General features: G+C 42.7%; 1 protein-coding gene across 1 annotated transcript in view; it reads right to left on the reverse strand.

Annotated features, from left to right (window-relative positions):
* The window catches only part of LOC147356841 (uncharacterized), a 101,035-nt gene that overhangs the window by 50,706 nt on the left and 37,359 nt on the right, over positions 1 to 12,970 (reverse strand). The window lies entirely within an intron of this gene.

Consider the following 12,970-nt stretch of genomic DNA (forward strand, 5'->3'; position numbering starts at 1 on the left):
CCTTCACCCTTAAGTGTTTTCCAAAATCACCTCATTAACATAAACCCAGGTGTGTTTGAAAGAGGTTTGTTATGAATATCAACACACCTTTATTGTTCTTATCACTTAGGAAATTCCAAGAGTTTCAGGAGCTCTGTGCCAGGAACAGGGATAAAGACCAAATATATGTTTATTATAAATCACAGTATCACAGAGGGCTAGACCAGACAGTGAGGAATCCAGGGCAGGTGACACTCAAGTGTAGACAGCATGCAGACCTGGACCTCTGGCAGTGAACAACAGGTCCCAACTGCAGACCAGCAACCTCCTAACACCCATATATCAGAGGATTGTTGAATAAATAACTCTCAATGAAAAATTAATCAGTCGACCCAAGAAAGAAATGGAAAAATTGTTTTGAGCCAAATTGAGGATTATAACCAGGGAATAGCATCTCAGAAAGCTCTGAGAACTGTTCTGCCTTTTTAGACATCAAAAAAGTTATGTAAGTTTTTTGAGACAGAGAGCTGTACATTATATGACATATTATTAAGTTTACACAGTCCAGAGCTAAGTGTTATCATGGTCCCTTACAAGATCAAGAAGGAATGTTATCTTTTAAAGAGTTGTCTTGTAGATGTGAAGGAGGAAACAGACAGAACAGGCTCTATCTTGAAAGCAGGACTCCATCTTGGGCCGGACTGTGGACTTTGAGCTATGTGCCCAGTATCTATGGAAACGACATACCAATTGGAAAACCAGGCCCCCTGGAAGGAAGAGCCCCAGGGCTCTACCTAGACTCTCTGTTGCCTGAAAGAGTATCCTAATTATCTGTGTAACCAAATTGAATCATAAATTCTATTATGCTTATTGGGGTATGACCACAGGCCTATTGATAATTGTCCACTGTTAACTACCTAGGCTTAAGGCATACAAATCATGGGTTAACTTTGTATCTTTCTTTTCTTTTGTTCATACTAGTTTCAGGGAATTTGGGGAGGTGGGTTTGGGCATGTACACTTAGGGTATATAAGGTTTTCAGAAAAACTGGTCGGGGTCCTTGGCTAAGAGGAGACTCTGCTTTGGGCCCGTTGGTGTAATAAACTGCACTCCACAATCTGCATTGTCCTTCTGAGTGAGTTTGTTTCCCAGAATGCGTGGCTACAACAGCTGCTAGGAGAATGCTGCTGTTTATGGTTAAGTAAGTATTTCTGTCAATGGGGAGGTTTTGCCGATGCAAAATGCACACACACAGTGCACAGTAAAGGGGAGAGAGGAGGCCAAAGAGTAGAGAAAATGTTCTATGTCTAAATTTTTCTTCTCTTGCCATAAAATACATATTTTATTTCACAGGCAGTACTGTGGCAGGAAGGAAGACTCTTTCCAGGGTCCAAGAATGGGCTCTTGTCTAACCCTTGGAAATAAATTGCCTGAGGAGATACATGTGCTGACAAAGCAGGAGACTTTATTGGGAAGGGGAGCCTGGGCAGAGAGCAGAAGGCTAAGGGAACCCAGGAGAACTGCTTTGCACCATGGACATAGGGACTGGCATCTCCTCTCTCCTTTTGACCTTTTCCAGATTCTTCAGGTTGGTGGTAACTTGTTAGTTCTGCATTCCTTACAAGGACCTCCTGTTGTAAGATACCTCAAGAGAGTGGTTACTATCGTGCCTGGCCAGGGAGGGAAGTTTTGGTCACTGGTTCCCATAACAGTACAACAAAGAAGCATGGAACTATACAAAAGAATAAGAAAGAGCTCTGCAAACTGAATGAAGCACTCTCCAGGATGTGGTGCTAAGTGAGAAAAGCAAAGCACAAAACAGAATCTATAGTTTGTTATCTCTAGTAGAAGAAAAAATTGGTTAGAAACTCTACATGTATCTTCTCATTTGTGCAAAAATTAAAAAAAAATTAAAAAAAGGAGAAGAAGAAGAAAGAAAGAAACACAGGAAGGGATAGCCAGAAAATACAATGATGTTCATTATCCACAGGGGATGGGAGGATGGGAATGGGGTGAGAAACATGGCGTTGCTGGGGGTTCGGGGAAGAATCAGCAATTTTCTGAGGACACTTTCCATGTCGTTTTGATGTTTAGAATCATGTTAATGCCTTATATACTAAAAAAATAAAAAATAAACAAAACCATCAGGGATTCTGGTGGGGAAATTCAAATGGAAAACAGAAATAAATGATCCTTCAGTTCAGTTCAGCCTCTCAGTCGTGTCCAACTCTTTGCGACCCCAAGGACTGCAGCACGCCAGACTTCCCTGTCCATCACTAACTCCTGGAGCTTACTCAAACTCATGTCCAAAGAGTCGGTGATGCCATCCAACCATCTCATCCTCTGTCATCCCCTTCTCTTCCTGCCTTCAATCTTTCGCAGCATCAGGGTCTTTTCGAATGAGTCAGTTCTTCGCATCAGGTGGCCAAAGTATTGGAATTTCAGCTTCAGCATCAGTCCTTCCAATGAACATTCAGGACTGATTTCCTTTAGGATGGACTAGTTGGATCTCCTTGCAGTCCAAGGGACTCTCAAGAGTCTTCTCCAACACCACAATTCAAAAGCATCAATTCTTCGGCTTTCAATTTTCTTTACAGTCCAACTTTCACATCCATACATGACTACTGGAAAAACCATACCTTTGACCTTTGTTGGCAAAGTAATGTCTCTACTTTTTAATATGCTGTCTAGGTTGGTCATAGCTTTTCTTTCAAGGAGCAAGCATCTTTTAATTTAATGGTTGCAATCACCATCTGCAGTGATTTTGGAGCCCAAAAAAATAGTCTCTCTTTCCACTCTTTCCCCATCTATTTGCCATGAAGTGATGGGACTGGAAGCCATGATCTTAGTTTTCTGAATGTTGAGTTTTAAGCCAACTTTTTCACTTTCATCAAGAGGCTCTTTAGTTCTTCTTTGCTTTCTGCCATTAGGGTGGTGTCATCTGCATATCTGAGGTTATTGATATTTCTCCTGGCAATCTTGACTCCACCTTGTGCTTTATCCAGCCTGGCATTTTGCATGATGTGCTCTGCATATAAGTTAAATAGGCAGGGTGACAATATACAGCCTTGATGTACTCCTTTCCCAATTTGGAACCAGTCTGATGTTCTGGAAGAACTGACATTGAAGCTGAAACTGCAATACTTTGGCCACCTGATACGAAGAGCTGACTCATTTGAAAAGACCCAGATGCTGGGCAAGATTGAAGATGGGAGGAGAAGCGGACAACAGAGGGTGAGATGGTTGGATGGCATCACCGACTCAATGGACATGAGTTCGAGCAAACTCCGGGAGTTGGTGATGGACAGGGAGGCCTGGCATGCTTCAGTCCTTGGGGTCACAAAGAGCTGGACATGACTGAGCGACTGAACTGAACTGATGTTTCATGTCCAGTTTTAACTGTTGCTTCTTGACCTGCATACAGATTTCTCAGGAGGCAGGTCTGGTATTCCCATCTCTTTAAGAATTTTCCATGGTTTGTTGTGATGCACACAGTCAAAGGCTTTGGCATAGTCAATAAAGCAGAAATATATGTTTTTCTGGAATTCTCTTGCTTTTGTGATGATCCTATGGATGTTGGCAATTTGATCTCTGGTTCCTCTGCCTTTTCTAAATCCAGCTTGACTATCTAGAAGTTCATGGTTCACATACTGTTGAAGCCTGGCTTGGAGAATTTTGAGCATTACTTTTCTAGCATTTTTTGGCATTGCCTTTCTTCAGGATTGGAATGAAAATAGACTTTTTCCAGTCCTGTGGCCCCCGCTGAGTTTTCCAAATTTGTTGACATACTGAGTGCAGCACTTTCATAGCATCATCTTTTAGGATATGAAATAGCTCCACTGGAATTCCATCACCTCCAATAGCATTGTTTGTAGTGATGCTTCCTAAAGCCCTATTGACTTGGCATTCCAGGATGTCTGGCTGTAGGTGAGTGATCACAATATCGTGGTTATTTGGGTCATTGAGCTCTTTTTTGTATAGTTCTTCTGTGTATTCTTGCCACCTCTTCTTAGTATCTTCTACTTCTGTTAGCTCCGTATCATTTCTGTCCTTTATTGTGCCCATATTTGCATGAAATGTACCCTTGGTATCTCACTTTTTTAAAGAGATCTCTAGTCTTTCCCATTCTATTGTTTTCCTCTTTCTTTGCACTGATCACTGAGGAAGGCTTTCTTAGATAAATGACCCCTGCTGTACTTCAAATGAATAAGATAACTACACTGAAAGGGGGCAGAGGGGAGGGGAGTATAGAACTAACATAAGTAACTTAGGAACAACATATAATGAAGAACTGTGAATAAATATTGTACTCTAGTTAGTAGATCTGTTTTCACTATTATATGGGTTACTAATTCTAAAACTACTTTAGCTGTATTAACATGAGGACTGAGCAAATAAGTGGACACATTGCAGATAATAAGAGAGACCGATTTCTCACTGTTGGGAACTTACATGTAAGTAAAGGAGGAAGGCAAGTGAACCCTGGCAGTATTGGAGGGAAACTGAAGATATCATTGTAAACTTGAACTCATGGCTGTGTGTGCATGCACACACACATAGATACAGATGTGCTTTGTGTGTGTGTGTGTATGTGGTTGTAGGTTACCCGCCCCCATTCTAAAGCTAGGATTCCTATGAAGGCTTTCATAAGCTGATTGGTATAAAGTCAAAAAGCAATTACCTTAGAACACATCTTGCTAATGGATACACAAAATAAATCAAAATAAAGTACAGATGCTCACAGACACAGTACAAAGCTATGGCTTTGATGCAGAGATGCTTGAGCGTAGTTCCTGAGGAAGGACCTTGTCGGGGTCATTCTCACTCCTCAGGGTGCAGGCTGCTTGTGTAATGACTGGCTGCAAAACAATCCCTGAGCACTGTTTTCACATTTTTCTGTAAAAGTGAAGACTCCCTTCTAATTTCTATCAGGATGGGAAAACAGCTAGTAGTGTAGATCTTTTATACAAGTGAAGTAGTATAAAGCGAGCTTTTGAAAAGCAGGAGATACCTCTGTGTGTGATGTGTACATATTTGTATGTAGATTGATAGATATATAAGACATGCTTCTTAGCTCTGTTCACTGAAGGAGCTTAAAAATAATGACATCAAGGAAAGGGAACACCAGTGAGCATACCTGGGTCTTGATTTCACAATACCATTTTCCAATGAGAAGGACTAGGGTCCCTTGGAGAAATGGCTATTTCCGGGGCCGAGGCACTGAAAATAAAAAGTAAGTCTGGAGTATCTTGTGATGTCAGAAACCAAGGACGTGTTCAAAAAAGGATGAGGACGTGCCAAAAGAACCTAGGAGCCCGCTAGAAGAGGCTCCCTCCAGTCAAACATGGCACAATTTGAGCAGCAAAATAACGATGGATTATAACCAATAAAACAAAAGAATCCTCAAACACACAATGACTTAAACAAATAGATGGGAAAAGGACAAACTCTTCCAACTAGTAAAAGTAGCAAAAATGCCACTTGGAAACTACCACAGCAGTGCCTGTTCCAGGCTAGAATCATTACTAAATGATCAATGTAGGGGGAGAAAGCATGAGAAACAGGATATTTATGTTATTAATTTATATAAATATTTATATATTTATATTAAATTCAAAGTATTTATCCACAAAATACTTACTAATCAGGAATGTAAAATGTAATTTCTCCATTACGATGGAGAAATCTGTAAGCACCAACTTAATCACATGATCAAAGAAAGTGAACATCATTTGTGATAAAAAAAGAAAAGACATAAATGCAATCTGTGATCATATACCAGGGAAAGGGCATTTGTGAGAGAACTGGCAAACTCTGAATGAGATCCTCCCCTAAATTAGTAATCATGTTAATCGGTGACTTGTATAACTGCATAAATTATAAGAGAATGTCCACCTACTCAGGAAAGAAACACTGAAACATACAGAAGTCAATACCCTAAAACATTTTGGAAAACTAATTGTGTGTGTGTGTGTCTGTCAGTTGGTCTGTCCACATGTCTGTGTGAAGATAGAGAACAAATGATTAAGCAAGTGTGGTACAATTTCAACATTTAGAGAATGTAAGTGAAGGGTATATGGAAAGTCTTTGAGTTATATTTTTCCTAAACCTGAAATTATTTCGAAATAAACAGTTGAAAATATAGCATGAATGTGAGTTGCTGATATGAACAACAAAAGGCATCTTTTGAAAGCCTGACAATTCAGACTGATTGGAATGCAACTTTTCAACTGACAGCACACAACTGCCGCCTTAAAGCTGAGGTTATAATGTAGTTTCTCTGCAACGCTTGCCATTTTGATTTTTTTCAAGTTTTCTAATGATAAGTCATATAATGTTCCTGTCAAGAGGCAAATAATCACAGATTCTTATTCGTGAAAAGGACCCAGAAGAACAATTAGCTCAATTTCTCATTTTAACAATGAGGAAACTGAGGCTCAAAGAAGCAAAGTGCTTTTCCAGAGTTGCAGTGGAGCAGACAGGTCACCATCAGTCTAATTCAACAACCAAAGAAGCCGAGCCATAGAGGCCGAACGCCACCCATGCAGAAGAGACTGAGGCTGGAACCTAAGACCAGAAACTGACAGCTAGATCCCTCAGGTAAGGATGGAGGACCACTTTGTTTGGTGAAACTTCTGCCCTGGAGCTGCGGCATGATTGATGTTTTACCACAGTGATGGCAAACATAGTCATTTCTAGAAAGTTCTCCCCTGAAAGTCCTGCCTTGAGCAGCTCCCACCACGGAGTTCTTGGGGAAGGCACTGATTACTGGGAGCTGTGACAGACCTAGAGCTTCAATACAGTTTCTGCCCAGGGAAGGCACTACCCCCTGGGTATCTGCTTGGACCTAGATATTCAGTTGGGATACACCTTACTTAGCATATTCTATTGGCAGAGTAATGACCTTGACATCAGAAGACTCTGGGTCTAGTCCTGGCCTCACCACTGACCATGTAATCCATACAATATAACTGATCTGAGACTAAATTTTCTCTACTCAAAATGGAGATGTTTGCCCACTCTAGCTGACAGTGTTGGTATTCCACTCAGATTCCCTCAGAATGCTTTCCATCAGCTTTTTTTGCACATCTCCTTATCAAGTACAAAGCAAGTAAAGACTCAGCCAGGAAAGAAGCAATGACATCTTTTTATTTTCAGGCAGTTTATTATTCACATGCCGCCCCTCAGGAGTGAGAGCCGTTAATAGGGCCAGGTCTCGTGAATGCACAGGGTGGCTGACACCAAACACAAGCGGCCAGACAACTACAGCACAGATAATGGGATGCTCTGTTGCTGAGAAACTCTGTTACATTTTCAATTTTGGGTATATTATGATGTTCTGACATCTTAAAAAAAAAACTTTCTGGCAGCGAAAGACTGTCCTTTCCTGGGCTGCTAATTCTTACAGACTGGTCAAAGGGAGTTTTTGATCTGTAGACTAAGCCATTCAAAGTCCCTTTTCCTCCAAGTGGCTCTGGAGGTTGGGGGCAGGACAATATTCCTCTGCATTATCATCCCAGAGCCAGGTGCCAGGCAACCAGGAAGTAATAGTGTTAGTCCCTCAGTTGTATCTGACTCTTTGAGATCCCATGGACTCCAGCCCACCGGGCTCCTCTGTCCATGGAATTGCCCAGGCAAGAATACTGGAGTGGGTTGCCATTCCCTTCTCCAGGAGATCTTCCCAACCCAGGGGCCAAACCCAGATTTCCAGCATTGCAGGGAGATTCTTTACCATCTGAGCTACGAGGGAAGCCCAGGCAATCAGGGGCACCCCTATGACCCAAAGCCTGCCCATATTATTCAGATTAGCCAATCCTAAGCTTTGTCTTGCCCTCCCCCAATAAAGGCTCTGCCCTAAACCTTGCCTTCACTCTATTCTGTCTTCTGCCTGCTGACCATCCTGCTGTCTTTCCCACGTGGCGCTGCAGGGTGAGCCTCACCTCCTGTCTCTAGCACCTGTGAAGATAAAAAACTTTGTTTCTGAATCTCTCCTCTGTCTCCTCTTTTGGCCGCATTTGACTGACCTCAGGAAAGAATATGAAAACAGAAGCCCAGGTCCTACTGCAGCCAAGCTGTTTTAGAGCCAGCAGCTGTACCCCAGGTGCAGCCAGGCAGACAGCCTCCAGCCTCATCAGAACCTGGGAGGCGTGAGCACTGTCTCCAGCCAGCCTCTCAGAGCAGAAAGCTGGTGAGTGAACCAAGGCCTTGGACCCACTCCTCACTGGCCCCTGAGCCTCTCATGTTCTGGGGGGATCACGGAGTATTCTAGCAAGACTTAGATTCAGCCTTAGTTCAAGCTCTGTCTTTGTGGCTTCTGTGGGGTTGTGCACAGGTGCACAGGTGTAGGGCCCTGGGCCAAGCTGTTCCCTGCGCCCCCAGTTTTGGCATGCAAGTTGCTTCCAATAGCTGGTAACTGCTGCTCTTTTTCAAAGGACCATCCCCCACAGCAAAGAAGCAAGAAATGACTGGCAATCTATTCTTTTTCTCTCTGCACCCCCTATCTCACCCAGAGAGCCCTTAGTTAATGACTGACATGCAGAAATTTGAAACTCTGACTGTCTTGCCCTAGAAAAGGAGAAGAAGTGGGGGGCAGAGCAGTGCAGGACAGGGGGACAGAGGGCAGACAAGAGCAGGTGCGCAGGGGTCCACACAGAATGCTATTCCAGGAAAAAGCACAGGCTGATGATACCTGCTTTGTGTCACCAAAAATAAAGTAGCTCATCGTACTGTCCTCATGTATGTGTGTGCTAGTCACTCAGTTGTGTCTGATTCTTTGTGACCTCATGGACCATAGCACTCCAGGCTCCTTTGCCATAGGATTCTCCAGACAAGAATACTGGAGAATGTTGCCATCCAGGGCATCTTCCCCACCCAGGAATTGAACCCGGGTCTCTTTCATTGTAGACAGATTCTTTACCATCTGAGCCACCAGGGAAGCCCCCTTATCTCTGTTATCACCAGAGAGACAGAATTAGATATCTGGGCCTTAAAGAGATCTTGGGAACTTGCCAAGGATCACAGACCTCACAAAGAAGAGGACTTGAAGCTTAAACCCAAGTCCCTTTGCTGGTTTGTTCTTTTGATGTGATTCATCTGCTTTGCCTTCTTAAGGCTTGTGAAGCCTCCACCTCTCCATGCCAGATCTCCTCCACCATGAAGACAATTCCCGCTGCCTTCTCTCCCAGAATAATGTCTGTGAAGAGCTGCAGGGCTTCTGGAAGGACCCATGCCACCATGTGCTTTGGAGGCCAGCAGGAGACCACCCACCCACTGGTATAACATTTTTTTTTTTAATTTTCTGCTGCTGAGGGCCTTGGAAAGGGCTTCCCAGGTGGCACTAGCAGTAGAGAACCCGCCTGCCAATGCAGGGGATGTAAGAGATGCAGGTTCAGTCCCTGGGTTGGGAAGATCCCCTGGAGGAGGAAATGGCAACCACTCCAGTATTCTTGCCTGGAGAATCTCATGGATAGAGGAGCCTGGCAAACTACAGTCCATGTAGTCACAAAGAGTCAGGCATAACAGAACTGACTGAGCACGAACAAAGGCCTTGGACCCCAAAGGGCAGCAAAACCACAAGAGTATCAACCAACTTCCTCAAGAGTTCACTCTTGGCCAGAAACTCTGCTAAGAGTTTTACAGATCATAATCCATTTAACCCTCCAAAAACACCATGAGATAGACAGTACCAGTCACATTTTGCAAGAAGCAAAACCACAAAGTCAAGTCACTAGCTAAACACCACAGGGCTGGTGAGCATCAGAGCTGGACAAACCCACTACCCTCTGACCCTAAGACCCTTTCTCTTAGCATAAGGCTTCAGTGTCTCCCTGACATGGTTCAGTTCAGTTCAGTTTAGTCGCTCAGTCGTGTCTGACCCTTTGCAACCCCATGGACTGCAGCACGCCAGGCTTCCCTGTCCATCATCAGCTCTTGGAGCTTAATCAAACTCATGTCCAATGAGTTGATGATGCTATCTAACCATCTCATCCTCTATCATCCCCTTCTCCTTCTGCCTTCAATCTTTCCCAGCATCAAGGTCTTTTCTATCGAGTCAGTTCTTCACATCAGGTGGCCAAAGTATTGGAGTTTCAGTTTCAGCATCAGTCTTCCCAATGAACATTCAGGACTGATTTCCTTTAGGATGGACTGGTTGGATCTCCTTGCAGTCCAAGGGACTCTCAAGAGTCTTCTCCAGCACCACAGTTCAAAAGCATCAATTCTTCGGTGCTCAGCTTTTTTATAATCCAACTCTCACATCCATACATGACTACTGGGAAAACCACAGCCTTGACTAGACGGACCTTTGTTGGCAAAGTAATGTCTCTGCTTTTTAGTATGCTGTCTAGGTTGGTCATAGCTCTTCTTCCAAGAAGTAAGCTTCTTTTAATTTCATGGCTGCAGTCACCATCTGCAGTGATTTTGGAGCCCAAAAAAATAACGTCTGACACTGTTTCCACTGTTTCCCCATCTATTTCCCATGAAGTGATGGGACCAGATGCCATGATCTTCGTTTTCTGAATGTTGAGCTTTAAGCTAACTGACATGGTTCGGAATCCTCAAATTCATTGTCTGTGGACTAAGGAAGAAATACCTACATGTCACAGAGGCTGATAACATATAAATTCACTGAAAAATCATTAATGAATGCCTTGGAGCTATTTCATTATGCTCTAGATCAATTGTGTACTAAAATCACATCAACTATGAATTAAAAATTTCTAGTCTTTATCACACAAAACATAGTATTTAGTGCTGATTTGCCTGTCCTGCACCTCTACTTACCTCTTGGTGTTTTTGTATTATTTATTCAATCAAGTAAACTCCTAGTTAGTGGAAATACACAAAATATAGTTAGTAGAAAGACTCAAAAGAATTTTGACTCAGATTCTTTTGAGTCTTTCTTGGTGTTCTGCCAGCATCTTACCCTCATAAACATTCCATAGATTCAGATTTGGCTGATGGATTGATCAGAATAGCTTCTGTAAAATTTTCCTCATAAAGGCCCATAGGGTGATTAGTCTCAAGTCTCCTGCAGTGGGTCATCACTGGGAGTGTCCTAATGTAGCCTGCATCTTTCTGTCTAAAACCAGGCAGGATGGGGTGGGGAATCAGTAACAGTAACTACACATATGGAGTGCCAACTATGCACCACACCCTGCACTCGGTGCTGGGGATACAGCAGTGAAAAAACAAAGCACAGAGCTTGTCAAGTGACCACAGACGGCATTTCATTAAAACAACCACCTATAGGAAAAATGTCATCATCTCCTTTTACTGATGGAGAAGTTGTAGAGTAGCAGAGCTTCAACTAAGATTTATCTCAGAATGTTTCAAATTGAGAGTTATGACCTAATGTTGGATTAGTGCATAGTAAAATTTACTCAGTGGGTCACAACTCACATTTATTTTAAAGGATTGGAATGGAATTATCAGAGCACTTAGGGGTACATAGTGTGTAATAAAAGTATTATTTGCTGAGACTTCTGTTTCATTTATACGCACACATATGAGCCATAATGTATTTCTTACTGTGGATCATGCCAAGAAAACATATAAAAGCCACTGGTTTGTTCAAATTCCAACATGTCCCCTCCTAATTTCTATATTGTCTCTCCATAGGAAGAAACTACATAGCATATTCTGGGAGTCTGTAAGCTTCCGTGAACATTTCGGCCCTGATTATACTATGGAATGGACTTCCCCAGTGGTTCAGCACTAAAGAATCCGCCTGCAATACAGGAGACACAAGAGATGTGAGTTCAATCTCTGGATTGGGAAGATCCCCTGAAGGAGGGCATAACAACCTACTCTAGAATTCTTGCCTGGAGAATCCCATAGACAGAGGAGCCTGGTGGGCTACAGTCCATGGGGTCACAAAGAGTCAGACAGGACTGAGGTGACTGAACACATACTTTGGAATATGGGATATGCTGGCATCTTCCCTGGTGGCTCAATCAGTAAAGAAACTGCCTGCAATGCAGGAGACCCAGGTTCAACCCCTGGGTCAAGAAGATCCCCCGGAGAAGGAAATGGCAACCTACTCCAGTATTCTTGCCTGGAGAAATCCATGGACAGAGGAGCCTGGAGGGCCACAGTCCATGGGGTTGCAGAGTCAGACACGACTGAGCGACTAACATTTTCACTTTCACTTGCCATGCTTAGGCACTGTAGTTATGCTCCCATCATCCCTCCCACTGGAAAGCGTCATTTGGTCTGCCTGCAGAAGAACTCTGTCTCACTTTAACATTAATAAGCAACTCCTCCTCATCCAACTATTGTCTCAGTTGGTTTTACCAGCCTGAGATGCACAGTTAAGCTCCATGACAACCACAAAGATATGATACATATCATCTAATTTTTTATAACTTAATAATAAAGCACTAACAAATGATACAAGAAAAAGGATAGATAATACCATGTAATACTCTTGAGTGCCAGAACCACAATAACATATTAACCACAGAAGTATCTGAGTAACTTCAAGTATCTGAGCATGTAGCCACCAAGACTTAAGAACACAGGTACAGGATGGTATCTGAAGTTCCCAAGGAATTATGTGGTCTTTACACCAGAAACTAGACTCCTCGTTTTGGGCCTTGAGGAACTTGAGGCATCTGGCAGCTTCTCTTGTGCACGTAGGAGAGGATGGGATGAAGAGATGCAGTGGGTGGTTCTATGGAAACAGCATAGCACCACCAATGAGAAGACTGGGTCTAGTCCCAGTTCTTTCTCTCACTAAACATGGACTTGAGCAAGTCATTTATTCTATAAGCCCCAATTTATTGCTTTCAAAATGGAAATGTAAAAGGATTTGCATTATTTATGGAATTATGAAGATTAGTTAAGATCATATAATCCAACTACAATTCTAAAATCACTTTAGATTTAAGGACATGCACAGTGTGAAAATGAAGAAATAGAAAAAGATACTTCATGCAAATGATAATCAAAGGAGAGCAAGAATGGTTACACTTACATCAGACAAAATAGA

The sequence above is a fragment of the Bos grunniens genome, chromosome 16 (assembly GCF_055505025.1).
Source record: "Bos grunniens cultivar Pamir isolate PY7600 chromosome 16, Bosgru_T2T1.0, whole genome shotgun sequence".
In the NCBI taxonomy this organism is placed as follows: Eukaryota; Metazoa; Chordata; class Mammalia; order Artiodactyla; family Bovidae; genus Bos; species Bos grunniens.